Below are 21225 nucleotides of genomic sequence, written 5' to 3'. Positions count from 1 at the left end.
AATAGCAATTTGATAATGTTTCAGTTTGCAGATGTCAGTCACCATCTACCACAGTTTTTCAATGGTCAAAAGTACACCCCCCCTGCAACAAACAAACAAACAAACACACACACACCTTACTCTACATTCTTCTCTTAGGTGGCTGATACAAAATTGGCACTTCTCCATACTGTCTTGAGTTTCTGTAATGAGAATTCAAAACTTATGGCTTTAACTATGAGTCTGTCACAAGGCCTGCTAAGTCTGAACATAAACTCACCAAAACAAGCACAACTTACAACCAGCAAGCAGTAAACAAAAGCATATAATCCTGATCTACACCCAAAACCCATACCAACGGAAGAGTACGATTCATCATCATCGCCTTTTCCTCCCATTCTTACACAGGGTTAGGGACCAGTACCTACAGCCAAAGTTAACACCTCCAGGAGGAAGAGTATTCATTCATACAGTATTTGTACAAATTCTCTCATCTGAAGGCAGGCTATAGAGCATCTCACACAGCTCAACTATATTTTTCCATGAAGGAATCTTGTCTTACAGCAGCTTGACAGAATTCCAAGAGCTTTCTGAGACTACTCCAGGCTGGAGAATTTTAGAATTTCAGTTCTTCTTACTGTATGCTAAGAGTCTGATGTCACCAAATGGACACCCTTGCCCCCTCATTTAGAATCACAAATTAAAAAACGGCTTAAATATAGAAAGCTACATATTGATGTGGTGTTCCTTCATACTTCTGTACATACATAAAGTAAAGCAACATATTTTCATTACAATGATTAAAACCATTATGTAGTTATAGCCAAGAGAAATAACCTGTCCAATTATACAGTACTTTTTCAATGAATGGTGTGCTGTATTAAAATATTCAAAAAAATGTACTAAGCTCAAACATTCATTTATTACTGATGTTGTTCAGAATACAAATCACATGCTATAATTAAGGGGAGAGTCTGAGAACTATGACTGATCAGAAATAGAACTTCAGAGTAAAAAGGAATGGGTTGTTGTTGGGATCTAGTAATGGAAGCTGAATTTGAAGAAAATGCTGACACTGAGCAAAGTACATAAGATTTATATCAATTTCATAAAGTAAACTCTTAATACAAAGTTAAAAGTCATTTGTCCAGTTATTAGGTCTTCTAAGGTAGTGAAAATAAAACAATGTTTGTCTTTTCGGCTTTTCCCGGTTAGGGGTTGCCACAGTGGAACTCCGTTCCGCTAATGATTGGCAGTCGATTTTTATGGTGCCAAGTTGCCAGCCCGACGCCCAACCTTCAGCAAAGGCATGCCCATTCACGCAGGTCTTTCGGAGGCCACTGGACTGCGGGGAGGACATGCAGACTCCACACAGAAGGCACTCCAGCCGAGAATCGAACAGGGGAACCTCTTGCTGTGAGGTAACAATGCAACTGCTGTACCAGTGAAAATAAAACAATATGGTCACTAATCAATTCCTGATCTCAAATTATGTTGTAAATAGTTAATGTGTGTATTTTACTGTTTCTAGTTAATAAGCAATGTACAGTAAATCAAAAATTGAATAAAATCTGGAAAGAATAGCGGATGGCAATACTTGGACTTGCACGTTTAACACTGACAAGTTATTGATAACTGTTTTGTATCCTTTGGGAAGTCATCTACCCCAGTGTACAACAACACTGACAATATGACCCTAACAGTTGACCGAGTTTTTTGGGATTTGGGAACTTGTGTAGAAAGTGACATAACGTTTGACCAAAATATGTCTATTGTTGTATAAAGTCCTTCTATACTGCACAATTTCTAAACAAAGGGACTGTGTCTATATCTAGGGATGCCACTGTCTCCCTTTACTCATCCCTCATTAGGCCAGTAATTGAATATAATGTCCCTTTGGCATGTATTTCTCCAGCACATGCAACAACTGGCACACCCACAGAGATACCTTACTAAAACAATACAAGGTTTAAATAACATGCGCTACATGGACTGGCTCAAAGCCCTGTCACTATACTCGGTTATCCTACAGTCTGCTAAGAGGTGACCTGTGTCTGATATACAAGGCATCACAACCCTGAGAGGCATGTTGGAGCTCACCATGTAAGTGTCCAATGCAGGTAAGGTAAGGCACTAGTCCTGAGTAGAAAACCTCCTCCTCAGTTGGCAACAGGAAGCTGGTTCGTATGGTGGGAGAATCAGAGTAGTCAGTACCAAATTAAGATCCCAAGGAGGTGGTGGTTCCCTTACATTACCCCATAATGATATCTATATACAAAAAGAAAAGGTGATTGGCTTCAATAACTGGCTTAGTAGTTGGTATCATTCTAGAGGCCCAGTATGTGTCAGTGAGGGATGAAATAATTGACAGTCCAACTTGCTTCACCACCAAGGATGGCCTGTAATCCTCATTCCATGATTACCACATATGGAGCAAAGCCTTTGCTGTCCCCATAGTGTTGTTTCTAGGCAGAGTCCAACTAATATACATATCAATACATCAGACATCAATGCAGCCATTTCTAACCCTAAACTAGACCACATCAAGGTGGCTATTTTCAACGCCAACAATCTTAACAAATTGCATGGTCTTGAGGTTCTTCTGCAACTTGAAGACATACATGCCTGTGTAGATAGTAAGACTTTGTTTCACTGCAGCACTTCCTCTGGGTTTTGCACCTACCATGCATTCAGGCATGATGAAAACTGCTGAGGTATTTCTGCACCTGTCTAGGAGCACATCAGGCAAGATTCCCAGAGACCCTTAGACTGAACTCAGTGATCTTCCAGCTTACCCAGGCTACTCTGATTTGCAAAGCCTGAACAAGACAAGCTATCAACTCACACTCAGCTACATGACTGCTTTTATATTTAGAGATTTCAACTACCTTCAATAGACTGGACTTAGACTTGAATAAAAATCCTTTGGAACAGATAGCTAAACAAACTAGAGGACATAATATTCTTGACCTGGTCCTAAATAATAATAGCCACTACATGTACCATTCATCTAGTTTCTCCACCCCTGGTTAAGTCTGAACATAAATTTGTAAATTTTCTTTCAAAAGCTCTAAAATTCATGCAGTTAATTATGAATTCAGGAATTTCAAATGAACAAACTTCCTCAAACTCTATGATGAGATATCCACATTCATTTGTAACATCACCAGACCTGACACTGACACGACTGCCATTTATATAAATGAGTTATATTACCACATAAACAAATGCCTTAACTTGATCATCCCTACTAGAGCCAAATATAATGGAAAATTTAAGAACAAACCATCCAGGTGATCCACCAGCTTAAAAAGCTCCATAGTAAGATAAAAAAAAATCTTGAAATCATTCAACAGATCTAAAATTCCTCACATTAAAGACTACATCAAGAATGTCAGTGGAGAAAGTACAGTTTTGTACCTACCATAAATGTAGATGTCCGAACTGGATAGCATCTGCAGTCATAACAACTGGGTTGTCCTGTCGGCAGGCAGCCCTTCAGTCGGCCGGATTCCAAAGTCCGGGTCCGGCTTCGGCTGATGTCGCACTTCACCCGACGTCATCTCTGTTGGTCTTCGGGTATAAAGGCATCAGCCGACGCCATTTTCCTCAGTGTTTCTTGCCCCAGATGCCAGTAGCCCTCTTGAAGGCTAAAATTTAGATAGATGCCAATGTTTCCAAAAAGATAGAGGTAAACACAAAAATAAGCATGTATGCACATATATACAAACAAATACACCATAAAAGACTCCCCCCCACCAGCTAGCTATTAGGAGGGTAAACACCCTTGGAGTACCACAGAGGGAAGGAGGGAGGGTAATCCTGACTGCAGATGCTATCCAGTTCGGACATCTACATTTATGGTAGGTACAAAACTGTACTATGTCCTTCATGGATGCATCTGCAGTCATAACAACTGGGTAGAATACCATAGCCAACAAGGGGAGGAGGATAAAACTAGATTATGGTGTGTTTAGGATCCCTTGCAGTACAGCAGTGGCAAACCCTGCTCGGGATCTGGAATATAGAGGCAAATTATAATGCTTGGCAAATGTATGCACGGAGGTCCAAGTAGCCGCCTCAATAATGTCTTTGGTTGCCACTCCTCGTAAGAAGGCTGTGGTAGTGGCTGTTGCCCTTGTAGAATGAGGTCTTATGTTCTGTGGAATTGGTTTTCCATGGAAGGAGTAACAGAATCGTATGCAATTTCCTATCCATTTGGAGATTGTCTGTTTGGAAATAGCTTTTCCTTCCCTTCCTGTTGCATAGGCTACAAAAGTTGGTCAGTCTTTCTGCTACTTTTGTTCTGTCCAACTAGTAGCCTAGCTGTCTATGTACATCCAAGGTATGCAATATTCTTTCGCCTCTGTTTTGTGGGTTGGGAAAGAAGGTAGGCAGGTGGATTGCCTGGTTTAAAGACACTCTGGATACCACCTTAGGCATAAATGTAGGATTAGTCCTCATGGACACTCTATCTTGGTGGAAGATTAGGAAGGGTTGCACTGCCATTAAGGCCTGTAGTTCTGAAACCCTCCTTGCTGAAGTAATTGCCAGTAGGAAAGCAGTTTTCCATGACAGGTGTTGTAGGTCTGCTGTTGCTGCTGGTTCAAAGGGTGATAGTGTCAATTTTTCTAGCACAAAGTTTAGGTCCCAAGCTGGTAATGGTGGTTTCCTTGGAGGTTTTACATTCTTGATTCCTCTGAGGAACTGCCTGAGCAAAGGGTGAGAAAAACAGGTGGATCAAAGCTGTATTCTGCTGAAATAGCTGATGCATGTATCTTGATGGAGGAGTAGGACAGGCCTGAATGAAGAAGTTCGGCTAGGTACTCCAGAATGTTAGGCATATCTATGTTTGACACATCTTTTCCTCTTTCAGTACTCCAAATGACAAACCTTTTCCATTTTCCAGCATAGTTTCTTCTTGTTGAAGGTCTGCGTGCTTCAAGAATAATGTCTCTAACTCTTTGGGAAAGTTCTGGATTAGCTGCTGCTATGTGATGTTCCATGCAGTCAGTTGTAACATTTTTAGGTTTGGATGTATGATGCTGTAGTTGTTCTGAGTTAACATCAAAGGCATCAGGGGGATTGGCCACATATTGTTCCGAGACATGCTCCTCAGCAGTGGGTACCAGTGTTGTCTTGGCCAGTTTGGAGCTATCAGGATTATCCTTGGACGTTCTTCCTTGATTTTTAGTAATACCTTGTGTATCAAGGGAAGAGGTGGGAATGCATATGCTGTTAGGCCTTTCCAGCTGAAGGAGAGCGAATCCACTTTCCATGCTAGTGGGTGGAATGTCCTTGTGCAGAATTTTTTGAGCTGGTGATTGGTAGGTGATGCAAATAGATCTATCTGAGGCATTCCCCATTTCTTTGAGATGGTCTTGAAGATGTCCAGGTGCAGCATCCATTCGTGGGCATCCGATGTGGTTCTGCTTAATATGTCTGCTAGAGTATTCTCTTTTCCCGGTACAAATATTGCCTGTAACTGGATGTTGTAGCTGAGTGCCAGGGTCCACAGCTCCAAAGTCATTCTGCATAGGGGGTATGAATGAGTGCCTCCCTGTTTGTTGATGTACCACATGACTGTGGTGTTGTCTGTCCTTATCATCAACTGGCCCTCTTTGAGAAATGGTCTGAACTTTTGGATTGCCAGTTTTACTGCCAGCATTTCTTTTAGGTTGATGTGCAGGTGAAGTTGATCCTGTGTCCACAATCCTTGCACGCATTTGTCCAGCATGTGGGCCCCCCATCCTAGGTCTGAAGCGTCTGTTGTGATGGTCTGGCTTGCTTGACATCTGCGAAAGGGTAGCCCTGGGTTTGAGTGGCATGCCTGAGCCCACCATAGGAACTCCTGTTTTAAGCATGGAATTAGTGGGATTTCTGTTTCTAGGCTGTGTCTGTGTTGGGACCATAAATTCTTTAGGTACCACTGTAGTTTTCTCATATGTAGTCTGGCAAGTGGAACCAAGATTATGCATGATGCCATGAAGCCCAAGGCCTGCAGTACTTTTCTTGCTGTTAACTTGTTCAGTTTTGTTAGTGCCAAGAAGTAAAGAGGGAGTTCTTTTGTTTTCTGTAGTTAGGAATGCCATCTGTTTTACTGTGTCCAATTCCGCGCCCAAGAATGTCCTTGTTTGGGATGGTATCAGCCTTGACTTTTGTAGATTGACTGTGTATCCCAGTGCTTGCAGCAAGTAAATGACCCTTTGTAAATCTGTTGTCAGCTTGCTTTTGTTGTCCCCTTGTAGCAGGCAGTCGTCTAGGTATGGGTAAATTTGAATTCCTGTAGTCTGCAATGGGCGATTACTGATGCCAGGCATTTTGTGAATACTCTGGGCAGTAGATAAGCCAAAGGGCAATGCTGAGAATTGATAGTGCTCTGATCCTGCAAGAAATCTGAGGTATCTTCTGCAGATTGGTCGAATGGGGACGTGCAGGTATGCCTCCTTGAGATCTAGAGTTACCAGCCAACACTCCTTGCCCAGCATGGGAAGAAGTTGCTGTAGGGTCAGCATTTTGAATTTTGGGACAATGATGTATGTATTTAAGGGACAGGTCGAGAATTGGTCTCCAACTTTTTCCTTTCTTGGAACTAGGAATAGTCTGGAGTAGAACCCCTTTCCTTGCTCTGCTGTTGGCACTCTTTCCACAGCTCTCATGTTTGCTAACTGCATTATCTGTTGTAGAGCCTCTGTTTTTTGATTTGGAGGTAGATTTGGCATTCCTCTTTTGACTGGTAAAGTGTGGAAGTGGAACCGGTAACCTTGATCTATGGTTTGTAAAATCCACTTGTCTTTTGTTATATAGTGCCAGTTCTTTGAAAATAAGGTTAATTTTCCACCTAGAGGAGCTGCTATTTGTTCCCTGGTAGGCGGATTTAGGGTTAAGTCACTGTGGTTGAGTTGATGTAGTGGCAGAGGTTGTGTCTGTGCCTCTGTTGTTACCTTGCCACTGTCGTCCTCTGTAGGCACCTCCCCTGGATTGGTTTCTGCCTCTGGAACGTCTATTCCTGCCCCTTTGAGATCTTGTGGAGTCAGGAAAGGACCAATTTTTGGCAGGCCAGTTCCTGCTAAACCTTGGGGTTGAACCTGCAAGAAATCTTTGACCGTTTGAACAGATTTTGCCTTTTCTTCCATTTTCTTCATAACCTGCTGGGCAGGTGTACCAAACAAACTTGTCTTATCCATAGGAGCATCTAGCAACTTAGCTTTAACATGATCCGGTAGAGCTTGCTCCTTTAGCCATGCATGCCTTCTTATCACTGTGCCAGTCATGGCTGATCTAAATGAAGCCTCCAGTGCATCATAGCCACATTTTAAGGAATGGTTACTAACCTGTTGTATGTTATTTACCATTTCTAATACATATTTCTTATCAAGAGATTCATCAGTGGTTAGCTTTTTAGTTAACTGATCAAGCATAAACTCTTGGTATTGTATCATGTGAAACTGGCAATTTAAAGCTCTAGCTGAGAGAGTAGCTGAAGTGTAGACCTTTTTGCCCCATCTGTCTAATGACCTTGCTTCCCTTTCTGAAGGAATAGGGTTTTTTGCTACGGTCGCGGCTACTGCCTTGGGACCCTGGGATATAGTTTCGGGGTCTGCAAGTGGGGCCTTGTAAAGGTGGTGATGAGTGTCTGGCACCCTGTAAAATCTGTCTGCTGAGGCAAGAAAGAGTCCCCAATGGGGTACTTAGCTTTAGAAGGAGCCTCTGGCTGATCAGTTATGTCTGATTCATCGGCAGACTCATCAGAGGACACTGGCTCAGGGGGCTCTGCCCTAGGTCTCTTCTCTGGGGGCTGAGAGGCCCTGTCTGGTCCGACCGACCGGCACTTGCGAACAGCTTCTGCTTCGGGCGCCACGCGGCAAGAAAGACTGAGGAAAATGGCATCGGCTGATGCCTTTATACCCGAAGACCAACAGAGATGACGTCGGGTGAAGTGCGACATCAGCCGAAGCCGGACCCGGACTTTGGAATCCGGCCGACTGAAGGGCTGCCTGCCGACAGGACAACCCAGTTGTTATGACTGCAGATGCATCCATGAAGGACATCTAAAAGCTACTATCACGGCTAGTAAGGTAAATCATACACTTAAATTAGCATCTGAAACCAAGCATAATTACGTAATACGTTGTCACATTAGAAAACTAAGAAATAACTCTCAGCAATGTTCGGAACTTATCAAAAAAGGTACCACCCACCCAGACTCAGTAGACATGGCAAATATACTAGCAGCTAAATTTAGTGCAAACTTTACCCGAGAAATTATCTTAATTCCACAAATTCTTGAATCCCTTGCAACTCTAATATACCAAAATAATACTTACTGAAGGTTGCGTTCTAAAAGAAAAAAATACCACTTCTACAGTTATAACATACTTGGATTACTAATAAATAATGCCAAACATGCCCTTGTGGAGCCCCTCCTTAAAATGAGCTTAGCTACAGGATTTGTCTCGCATACATGGGGAACCTGTTGCCCTAACACTGAACAGGGAAACTATAAACCCATTAGTCTAACTACTCTGATTTGCAAAGCCATGAAATGCATCACATCTGACCTCCTATACTGTATCAAAAACCTTACCTTGCTCACATCCGTTTGGCTTTGTCAAAGGGAAAGGCTGCCTATTCAATTTAATTAACTTCAGTCATAAAAGCTGTTGACAGTGGTCATTCTGTTCACATGGCATATTTCAAAGTTTTGTTTCAATGTTATTGCATTAAACAGACACTGAGCCGACTTCAGCCATTAAAGAAATCTGTCACCTTTTAGAATTGGTTCGAACACCCTTTCTCCCACCCACTCGTACAATTGCCTCTTAAAAGCAGCTAGTCTGCCCTTTTTTCTCAATTGTAAAGGTAAAAAGTTTCACCAGTTGCCCGCCCTACTGTGAAATGTCCTTTTATAGAAACTAGTTTTTGCTCTTGTGACCTCCATAAAGTTATTAGTATTTCTCACCTCAGACAGATACAGATTAGCATTAGGCCCTAGTTTGTAATTTATTAACATTTTCTCAGTCTGTCCTTGTTCCGCAAATGCCTGATGATGTGAATTTGCTTTGTAAAACTTCTCTGTATTACTTCATGCCTAATGATCAGTGAATAACTGCATATGCTGACTGAGGCCCCATAGTCAATAAATGATATAATAACTGATTTATAGATCAGAAGTATCACCATTAGGATCCTAATCAGAAGCATCACCATCAGGATCCTAACATTTGCAGACCACTTCCAGATAAAAATTTCTCCTTTAATGACATGCTATCAATAATAACTCCTAGAAGTCTTATTTTTATCAACAGTGTCCAAGATGGTAATATTAACAGCATATGTGTAACCTCAATTTTGTTTGCGAAAATGTACAAGTTTAGACTTCTTAGTGTTAAATCCTGCATGATAAGACTTGGACCAAACATCGAACCAATCCAAAAAGTTTTGCATACCGAGTTGATCAGCTACATTGGTGACCACTGAACCTACTTTCATATAATCTGCGAATTTGCTGACTCCAGTCCCCCCAGATAAGGGGGTGCCAAACATGAAGACCATAAAAAGTTGGCACTATAACAGAACCCTATGGAACTCCAGCACTAAAACTTCTCATTAAAAAAAATATATATATTCAGAGACAGAGATGTTTTACAAAGCAACACTCACTGTTACTCAGCCAATCAGTTATCCACCTACTAATGTATCCGTTAACTTAATACCTACACAGTAACCTCAAGATCCCACCATGAGAGACAGTATCAAAAGCATATGCGAGATCTAAACAGATTTCATCAACAGGGTGGCCTGTATACAGGGCCTCCCAGACATTCTGATAAAAATTAAGTAGATTAGTTAGGAACGAACAGTTCTCAATGAAACCATGCTGATATATAGCAATGCCTAGTGACAGTTTCTCTGATAATAAGAAGTTATGTACCTACCATAACATTCCATGTTAGTTGTCTTCTCTCGCCTTCTTTCTTGCTTGATGGGTTTGGAGCCGATCCTCGGCTCCGACTCGGCACTTGCTAAGCTCGAGAGTCACTTTTACCAGCTCGAGGCAGCCCCATATCCCATGATGCAAGGCGGTAAGTACCCAGATCTCGTTTGATGACAAAGGGCAATAGCACCAAGCATAAAAACACTTCCAAAAGGAAGAAGAAAACTTACAGGATGGAAGAAGGACCAGGTCTGAATGGTCTTCAGCATAATTATTTCTTATAGAAAGGTCTGTCCAGGCCTGGGGGAAGGAGGGAGGGTCGCAAGAAAGAAGGCGAGAAGACAACTAACATGGAACGCGTTATGGTAGGTACATAACTTCTTAATGTTAAGTTGTCAATCTCGCCTTCATTCTTGCTTGATGGGACCGCGTCCTAGCACCTCTATCCTGGGTGGCTCAATGGAACAGACTCTTGAGGACTGTAGAGCCAAAACTGGCTCTGTCCCTGGAGGCCAAGTCCAATTTGTAGTGGGAAACAAAAGTATGAGGAGTGGCCCAAGTGGCGCTGCACAAATAGTGTCTAAAGGAAGTCTAGCTTGAAAGGCTGTAGAAGTAGCTAAGCTCCTAGTTGAATGTGCTTTAGGTTTTGAGCACAGCTGTTTTCCCCTGAGCAGATAAATTTCAGAGATGACCGAAGAAAGCCATCTAGACAAGGTTACTTTAGAAACAGGAAGGCCTTTCTTATTATCTGCATAGGAAACAAAAAGTTGATCAGATTTCCTAAATTTTTGTTCTGTCCAAATAATATCTGAGTTGACGGTGGACATCAAGATAATGTAGTTTTGTTCGGCTCTGTCTGAATAGTTTGGGAAAAATACAGGAGATCAATGGATTGATTCAAATTGGTCTTTGAAGCGACCTTAGGCAAAAGGTCGGATTAGTTCTCAATGATACTCTGTCTTTGTGAAAAATCAAATAGGGGTCGAACTGATAGAGCCTGAAGTTCAGACACCCTCCTGGCGATGTAATAGCCACTAGGAATAAAGTTTTCCAAGAAAGAAATTTCAGGGAACAAGAAACAGCTGGCTCGAAGGGCGGAAGAATCAAGGATGTCAGCACTAAATTTAGATCCCACTGAGGAGGAGGATTCCTGATCGGAGGCTTTAGCAGGAAAATTCCTTTCAAGAAAGCCCTGCAGAGCCTATGGGACATAATATTGTGATCTGCGATCCCGACATGAAAGTTCGAGATAGCAGCCAATTGAACTCTGACTGTGGAAGAAGAGGAACCTGCATGAAATATCTCTGCTAAGAAGTCCAGGACTGCCTGAATAGGGGCAGTGAAAGGATCAATACTCTTGGCCTTAGCCCAATAAGAGAAACGTTTCCATTTGCTTGCATAAATCCTCCTGGTAGAGGATTTTAAAGAAGCTACTATGATGTCTCTAACTGGGTTAGAGATCAAAGGAAGCCTGGCTAAGGAAGGAAGTGGAGCAACCATGCTGTGAGGTTGAGAGAAGGGATAGACCGGTGCAGCTGACCGGATTGGTGAATCAGAAGATCTGGCACTGGGTCCAGATGCCACGGCTGCACCAAAAGGTGACGATGGAGGAACGGGAACCAAACTTGTCGAGGCCAGTAAGGGGCAATGAGAATCAATTTGGCTCTCAAAACGGTTGCCTTCTGGATAACTTGAGGGATCAGAGGAAATGGAGGGAAGGCATAAAGAAGTCCCTGGGGCCAATCCTGGGTCAGAGCGTCTCTGGGGGGATGGCGTGGAAGAGGGAAGAGAGAGAAGAAGTCTGGGCATTTGCTGTTTTGGGGAGTAGCAAAAAGATCGCAACATGGACGACCCCACTCCAGAAAAATCTCTTCCGCTAAAGATTGCTTGAGAGACCACTCGTGAGGAATGAGAATAGCTCTGCTCAATCTGTCCGCTACAATGTTGGTTTTCCCAGGAATATGCGTTGCTACCAGAAACCGATGAGAGGAGATCGCCCATTGCCATAGTCTGAGCGCTTCTCGACACAAGGGGTAGGACTTGGTTCCACCCTGTTTGTTGATATACCAAACTACAGACATGTTGTCTGTGTGGACTGCAATTGTCCCTACGGGAAGAAAGTCGTTGAGGGCTTGCAACGTTAAAAGCACTGCTCTCATCTCCAGGACATTTATGTGCAGGTGGTACTCGAACGGCTGCCACGTCCCATGAACCATCCTGCCCTGATAATGCCCCCCCCACCCGATCAGGGAGGCATCCGTGGTGACAGTGGCTATCGGGGATGGGGGTACAAAGTGTCTGCCTTGGTGAAGCTGAGGAGATGTGATCCACCAAGCAAGATGATCTTTGCAAATCTGTGTCACCAGAATCTGGTGACGCATTGGAAGTTGTTGGTACGACCACTGTGTGAACAGCATCCACTGAAGAAGGCGCATGTAGAAGCGAGCCAGGGGAAGAAGAGTAATGGCCGCAGCCATAAGGCCTAATACCTTTAGAACCATTCTGGCCTGTACTTTCTTGTTGGCTAGAATGATCCTGACATGAGTCTGAATGTCTGAAACTCTTTGATCTGTAAGGGTAGCTGACATCCGAACAGTGTTTAAGTTTGCACCTATGAAAGTAATAGACTGGCAGGGCGATAAGGATGATTTTTCGAAGTTTATCGAGATGCCCAAATGAGAACAAAGATTTGTGTAATCCCTGGCTTGAATAAGCTGATGCCTGGTGGTGGCTGACAGGAGCCAGTCGTCGAGATACGGAAACACCTGGAATCCTTGACGTCTCAGGTGAGCCGTGACCACTGCCATGCATTTGGTGAACACTCTGGGGGCTGTAGTGAGACCAAAGGGCAGGGCTCTGAACTGGAAATGACTGGACCCCAGCCGAAAGCGGAGAAATCTCCTGGAGCGTCTGTGAATTTTGATGTGATAGTACGCATCCTGAAGATCTATTGAGCACATCCAGTTGTCCTTCTGTAAGAAGGACAGAATTGACTGAAGAGTGACCATTCGGAATCTTGTCTTCCTCACAAACTTGTTGAGTCTGCTGAGATCCAATATTGGTCTCCAGTCTCCCGTTTTTTTGGGGACCAAAAAGAACCTTGAGTAGATTCCGGGCTCTGAATGGTCTGTTGTAACTGGCTGAATGGCTCTTTTTTGCAGTTGTTTTGAGACTTCTAACTCTGCAATTTCCCTTAGACCGGGTGGTACATCTGGAAGGGAATTTGAGGAGAAAGGACTTTCCTCGAAAGGAATTATGTAACCCTTGGATATGATCGACTGTACCCATCTGTCTTGAGTGAGGGAATGCCAGGCTTCTGGGTACAGTGATAATCTTCCCCGACTGCCTCCAAGGAGGGACAGCCGGGCAACATCACAGGGATGCCGAAAGGGCTTCTCAGAGAGGCTCTCTGTTTCCCTGGTTTTGGACCCCTCTGCCTCTAGAGCGGCGTCTGTTGTTGTTACCCCTCTGCCTCTAGGGGTAAACTGACCACGTGAATCGGCGTGACTCCTTGGGATTTCGGAACCACATTTTGCCACCTTTCTGTCCTTTGGGGTAAGGTCTAGAAGGGGTGGAAAACGGACTCCTGACAGAAAGAGTCTTGCCGTCCTGCTCACACCTGGTCAAAGTTTCCTTCACTTGAGGGCCAAACAAAGCTGACCCATCAAAGGGAGAATTTGTGAAGGACGCCTTAAAGGGATCTGCAAAGTCACATAGCCGCATCCAGGCTTGGCGCCTAAGAGCCACACCTGTACCTGCGGCCCTACTCGCTCCATCAGCAGCATATGATATTAGCCGCATGGAGGAGTTTGCAATGGAATTAAGGGTTCCTAGCTGCGAAGCAATTTTTTCCTGAGCTCCTGCAGCTGTAGGATCCTGAACAACATCACCTAGCTCCTTAAGGATATCCCTTTGGAGTCTGGTGAAGTGACATAGGTAATTCAGCGAGCATAGCAAAGGTCGCTGAGGAAAACATCTGCTTACCATACCTATCCATGGTCCTAGAGTCCTTATTAGGAGGATGGGCAGCACGGAAGGATCTGCAAGTTCCTTTTGGTGGCAGCAGCCACCACCATGGCATCAGCGGGGACACCCTTAGTGAGGAATTGCTTATCACACGGGCAGTGATAAATTTTGAAGGCCTCCTAGGGACTGGCTCTACAGAGTCAGGAGCTGCCCACGCCTTCGGGCAATAACCTGCATAAGGGGTCGAAGGCGGAGACACCCAGGAGGTGGAGGGCCGAGATCCAAACGCCTCTAGGTATACTGACTCATCCTCAGAGGGATTGTTGGTGGGCCAGTTTCCCCTCTGTCTAAGGAGTTCTAGGATGTCTGAGAAGGAGACATCCTCAGAGGGGATCTTGGGGATCCCTCTGACTCATCAAAGTCAGTATCTGAAGTGATAGACTCGGGAGTCTACATGTTTCCTCTTACAAGTCCTCTTCCTAGGAGGATCTCCCGAAACATCAGGAGAATCCTCGGAAGAGGGGAAATTCCCAATGGGGAAACCTGAGGCGGAGGATCTCTGGGTCCTGTAGCAAGAGAAGTGGCAGAGATGTCAACAGGCACTATAGAGGGAGGAGCTAAGGGAACAGACTGCTGACTGATACCAGTGGCCAGCACACTCTTCATCACCTCGAATGCTCCCCTCCCAGGCAGGTCCGAGAGAACCCGTTCCGAAGAGCTAGGAACTCCAGGGACCACCGAAAGGGAAGTCTCCGAGGCAGATGTCGGAGCCGAGCTCACCAAGGCCGAGGCTCCAAGGGGAAGAGCGGGCTCGGACAAGGGTCCGATGCCACTCACCCCCTCGGAGGAGACCATGGAAGCCCGGCCACCGAATCCCTCTAAGGAAGGTCTCGAAGAGGAGATAAGAGTAGAGGCTGAAGGAACAGAAGGGGTATCTGTCCTGCAGCCGTAGCAGTAACCATTCGAAGACTCCAAATCCAAGCTCTGCGGTAGAGTTGAAGGAGGAACTGCAACGGGGTGTGGACCAATAGTCGTCTGTTGAGACGGACTATGTAACATTTGGGCCAGTGCCTGTGACTTAAGTAATCTACTGACCACTCTCTCTAAGTCATGGTCAGAAAGCCTGGATGACCTTGAAGATCGGCTCCGATGGCTCCGTTCCGAAAGAGGTGAAGCCGGAGCCGAAAGTATCGGCTCCAAGGAAGGAGACCTCGACCTCTTCCTCGAAGGAGCCATCGGAACCGATGAAACTATTGAACCTGTCGGAGCCGACAACTTATCGGAGCCGACAGGTAGTCTCGATGCATCGGCTCCAGCCGGAGCCGATACAGCCACAAAAGTAGCGGTGGCGGAGCCGATCGGACCCGACCCCTATGCCTGAGCCACATGGTGGTCGGAACCGATCAGAGCCGACACCGAAGTGGTCGATGCAGAATCGGCACCGATAGCCATCGGTGCCGAAGGCTTAGTTAAGCCAGAATCGGCTCCAGCCGAGCCGATCTCGACTCAGAACGAAGTCGAGCCGAGGCCGCAGGCTTTGACACAGAAGCCTGGGCCTTGGAAGACTTGGCAGTCTTGGATGGAGCCGACTTAGCCGGAGAGCCCTCCGGCTTAAGAAGGCCCCTGAGTATTAATTTATTTCTTCTTTCCTGCAGGACTCTCTGGCTGAAAGAATGACATATAGCACAGGAGTCCTGCAGGTGAAGAGGCCCCAGGCAATACAGGCAAGAAGTGTGACCGTCTGTCAGAGACATCTTCTGACAGCACGAGTCACACTTCTTAAAGCCTGAGACCCTTTCTTTTGACATGGTGTAACACAAGCACACACACACACCAGTCAAAGAAATTAAATTAAATATACCAAAAAGGTATAACTAGAAACACACCCACACACCCTAACAGGGGGGGGATGGGATGGGTAAAGTTTGACTAAAAAAATAAGAAGAGACAGGGAATTTTCTGTCAGAAAATGTTTAAAACTAAATTAAAACTAATAATAAAGGGTTTTTTTATTAAAGGGGGCTAAAATAGCAAAGTAGCAAATCACTTACCAGGAGCTGGTAAAAGGAGGACCTCATCAGCGAAGCGGCAAACGAGATCTGGGTACTTACCGCCTTGCATCATGGGATATGGGGCTGCCTCGAGCTGGTAAAAGTGACTCTCGAGCTTAGCAAGTGCCGAGTCGGAGCCGAGGATCGGCTCCGAACCCATCAAGCAAGAATGAAGGCGAGATTGACAACTTAACATTAATTATTTTAATACACTCTCAAAATATTTACCTAGAATGCTTGTTAGACTTATTGATCTATAATTATCAAGGGAAGCTACACTTCTGCCTTGTGGACCAAAGCAGTAACAGCATTTTTCCATGTCTAGAACATAGCCAACGTTTAGGGATTTTGGGGACAAAACTTCAGACAACCAGACATATTTTCAATAATTTTTGACAGAAAAATGCCATTTAGTCCATCAGTTGATGCCTTGTCTAGGATGTTGCCTGTTATTTCAACGCATGACTCTGTTGTTGTGAAGACTTCAGTTAGCCCATGGTCACCATAAGAAGGCATAATGTAAGTAAATTTGTCCAGAAATAATTTAACTGGAAGCCCCAGCTCAGCAACAGGACCATCACAAGAATATTTATACCCAATTGTTTTCCCTTCTGAACTGCTTTAAATGTTGAAAACAGCTTTCTTACTGTCAGAGGCATAGACCATGAGCTTTTTCTCATACTTACTGTGAGATTAGAACATTTTTCAACATTTTTTTCTAGCTTTATAGTACCTTTTTTGTGATGCTTCTTTAGGTATTTAAGTCTTCCAAAGGCAAGTTCTTACTTGTAGTTTTTTCAAGCCCTTTTGTCCACCACTGGTAATCGAATTTCCTAGACTGAGGGAGAACTGAGGGAACTTGGCATTCAATTAAATCATCAATAAACTTTGAAACAACCATTAATAATCAGTGACTGAAGCAGACTGCTTGCTTTCCACCCATTCCCTGTCATTTATTCTTTTACTTATTTCTGAAAATTTGGTTCAATAAAATGCCATCTTTGGAGCTGGGGATATGCTAAACACTTTAAACAGTTCCCCTTCCAGTAAGACAAAGATGATCAGTTCCCAACAATTCAGGTTCAGAGCAACAACAAACTACACTAAACATTATCTTTTACTCTTACCTCATTTAAGATTCTGCCTTTTCTAGTAAATTAACTAGTTTGGAATATGCATTTATCATATTAGACCACACCAACTATCCCATAGCACAAGGAAAACAGGAAATGGATTCCCAGTCAATGTCTGGTGCATTAAGACTGTATGCAATTATATCAAAATTGCTCTGGAAATACCCTAACAGGAGTCTACAGAATACCCTTTTATTTTGTCTTGGAAAAATAATAAAATGGTCCAGTCTCAGTAATATTATGCTCCATTTAATATTTATATTTAAGGATTTATATTCCTTACAATTACGAATTGAGGATGAATGCAATGTATGTTTAATTGCAGTGGGTCCCTGTCAATTCAGCAAAAATCAGTTCGCTGAATGCTATTTTTAGTGCAATTACATAGAACATGCTGTTCATTGAACTGTTCATAATGAAATCTCGATACAGTCAGGATCAGAAAATTTGCCCTTTCCCCACTGTAGTGCAATCTCAGAGTTGGTATATATAATTAGGGTCTATATTATATAGTCAAAGGAACTAAATGTCTACTACCCTTTCATCGGCACGTGTGTCAAACCTGCACTTGAGCGAATGGCCACATCACTGATTTTTTTTTTCCAACTGAAAAAAAATTAGTCGTCCAACTACAAATGACATAAAATAACAAACCCTATGAAGTGGGGGGCTTCCCCCCCCACACCATCCTAACTAAGTATACTAACTCCAAGATCGCACTACAGTGGGGAAAAGGGCATATTTAATACAATGACCAACCGATTTTTTTTCCCTTGCAAAAAAAAAAAAAATCGATGATGTGGCCATTCGCTCAAGTACAGGTTTGACACGTGTGTCTATGAAAGGGTAGTCGACATTTAGTTCCTTCGACTACATAATATAGACCTTATAATTAGTAGGGAGGTGGGGCACAGCTCCCCCATGAACGTAATTCGAAATGCCATTCGTTGAAGTGACAGTTCACTGAAGTGATATAGACCCAGTTGCAGTAACTAGTACAACCAGATATTGGTAAAGGCCTATTAATCCTAAAATACTAAGTTTCAGAGATCACAACTATGTCATATTTTTCCCAAATGCATTCTGGCTTACAAGAGCAACAAACATATTATTCACGCTTTCATCACTACATATTAGGACATCTTGATTTTCTCAAAAAAAAGTTCACCAACCTAGTTTACCCAATAGGCAACCCTTCATAATATGACAGAGATGTAACCTATCCAAACTGTAAGAGCTAGGTTTCTCTACCATCTCTTCTCACACAGCTATTTTTAAAGACAGGCACCGAAAGTTTTCCTCCTAACACGGTTGGTGAATTGCCAAGCAACATTCATTAAGGACTGGATAAATTTCAATAAAGGGATGACATCCAATATTACCAATTTAAAGCTGTCAGATTTGCTGAGGTTTATAATCCCTTTTGTCACAGTTTCAAAACCAAGATCATTTGTTCTACTGATGCCATTTGTTCCCCCAGTCACCACTACCATGTCATATCTCTGTTTGCCATCAAAACTTCTTTGCAGAGCAAGCAACAAATCCTTTATTCTACCACCAAGCAAAGAGATAGCTGTAATATTTTCCACATTTTGATGGAATTCATTTTCCAAATTTGGTAATACAGAATTACCAAAATGTCAGAAATAGTAACCACGGAATCAACATTCAAACACCAGAAGTTCCAATATCAAAAGTCTGTGCTACCTGTAATGTTTTTGCAGAGGGGCAACCCCCGCCACACCCCATTCATATTATATATTCCAAATCTGAGATCGCACTACAGTAAAGAAAAGGGTAAACTTCCTGATCCCCACTGCAGTGCAATCTGATATCAGAACATTGATCCCATATTAGAGAAAAAACACTACCATTCTCTAATGGGGATATGAACATTTCCGGATCGGCATTATGGAAATTGGAAAACAAGCATTCGACTATCCCAGTTTCACATAAGTGCCGTTCCACATATTGATGGCAAACCTAGCTGTAATGCCTTCCTTGTTTATTCTGGGTGATATTTTTTTTAACACTTTTGATCACAGAGTCAGCTATTAATACAGTTTTTCAGACCTAGGAGGGAATATGCAGATTATGTCCTCTTTCTTTCTCCTGACCCATCAGATAGTTTGCGGCAACAGTAAAGACGTCAGTTATATTATCTGGACTACCTACTGCTCAACCTCTCTTGTTTTCTGACTAAATCATGACTACCCACTTCTCTAAATTCTGGTTCATCTTCACTTTATATCACGAATCACTGAATTTACTTTTAATTCCTAAAACTGCATCATTATCCCCATTTAGTTCCCCATCACTCAGGTTAGATTGTGCAACACCCCCTAATAACTATTCCTTGTATAAAGTACTAGTTGATGCACATGGAGAACTAGGCAGTGCACTAGTAATGTTATTTACTCCTTCCATCCTAATTTCCGAATGAAAAAGTTACTCAATTTGTACCTCTCTGTGTTTGAAAACTTTTACTATTGGAAAAATGTTTTCAGCATTAGGAACTTGAATTTCTTTTTCTATAGTTAACTCTCTCCCAGAAAGTAAGTTGCATTTTAAGCAAATGTGTTTATTAGAAGAATAAATCAATATGAGATATAAAGTTAGTGTCGATGGGGGCAGACTGAGATCCTATTTTCTGTAATGCTTTCCTCAACATACATGTCATACACAAAATGTATCTAGAATCCCTGGCAATTAACAGCATGGTGCAAAATAGAAAGATGTATATTCAGTCAAACAAATCACCAAAGCTGAAACATGGCTACAAAATAACGGTTCTTTAAGACTCCAAGTTAAAAAGGGAACTCTTTAATAACTGGATAAGCGCTTTCACAATACCAGTTGTTTCATCAGATCACTTTGAGTTAGAAGTGCGCAATGAATATATACTGCTGTTGACCAATAACTGTAAATGCATTTCTGTTACTAAGCAACACTAATGGTTATCTACACTCTTAAAGCAATACCTCATCTATTAACCTAAAACCACTAAGAAAACTAATATAGACACTAATAAAAACTTTCAATATATAAATATATAAATGTACAAATACAAAATCTAAAAAAAATGTATAAATACACATATACAACATAGCCTTTTTCCTTTCACTTGCAAAGTCTCCAAGCTTTCCAATAAAACAAATAAATCAAAATACATAGAAAATATATCTATATAGACAATACATATAAAAGAAAACACATCTGTGCATACACCATCCAATCTTTATATTAAAGCAACTATTTCTTCTTTTGTATGTGTCCCTTTAGAACTGGTTTAACTGAGACATGATCATTAAGTTCTGGTCCCTGATGTGCTCTTAGTCTAAAGATCCAGGATAACTCTCTTATGTTCTGTCTTATTAATTATATCTCCTTGCCTACATCCTCATAAATAACATCAAGGGTCAGAATTTAAATTCATGTCCATCACCTTCAATATTCATGTGATTGGCTATAGCACTGTAGTTTAATCCCTTCTTTGCACAATATAAATGGTCTCTGACTCGTTCCCATAACAGTCTATTTGTTTTGCCCACATAAAATTAATTACATAACCCACAGTGGGCCAAATAGATTAGATTCTTTGTGTTGCAATCAGCATACACATTAATTTTATATATAACCCCAGTGGAAGGATGTGCAACGGTATTAGTCTCTTCTATGAAACTACAAAAGGCACATCTCTTGCATCTCACTGTACCCACTATTTGATTTCGTGTTTTAAACCTGGTGTGGAACATTTCAAGCAGACCTCTGACCAGGTATGAACTTTACGTGTTGAACAAAGGGTTGTCATTCATACCTGCTGAACAAGCAAAATTAACTGACATTTTAACAGACTTACAGTTGTTTACTATGAAAATAGCCTTAAAACTAATGTTTGATAAATCATTGGTTCAACAAGTAGATATTTTTAGGAAACCTAGCTCATATACTCCACAGACCCACCCGGTCTTGGACGTTTTTACTAAATTATGTGAAGACGAGATTTACAACTTGTTGGGAGATAGAAATAGAAAGAAGAGTTTTGAAAACCTGAATTTTAATGAGAGGAAAGCATTAGTAGTATTACAGAATGATTTAATAATAGTACTAAAACCAGCAGACAAAGGTGGCTCTGTGATGGTTATGCACAGATTTTACT

At 42.5% G+C, this 21225-nt stretch overlaps 1 protein-coding gene across 2 annotated transcripts in view; it reads right to left on the bottom strand.

The window, feature by feature from the left end:
• The window catches only part of TTLL1 (tubulin tyrosine ligase like 1), a 932005-nt gene that overhangs the window by 752765 nt on the left and 158015 nt on the right, over positions 1-21225 (bottom strand). The gene's annotated exons all lie outside the window — the stretch shown is intronic.

Source organism: Protopterus annectens, chromosome 11.part0 (genome assembly GCF_019279795.1).
Source record: "Protopterus annectens isolate FY-2018-M chromosome 11.part0, PAN1.0, whole genome shotgun sequence".
NCBI classification, from domain to species: Eukaryota; Metazoa; Chordata; order Ceratodontiformes; family Protopteridae; genus Protopterus; species Protopterus annectens.
Note: the sequence above shows the minus strand (reverse complement) of the source record. Positions and strands in the feature narration are given on the sequence as shown.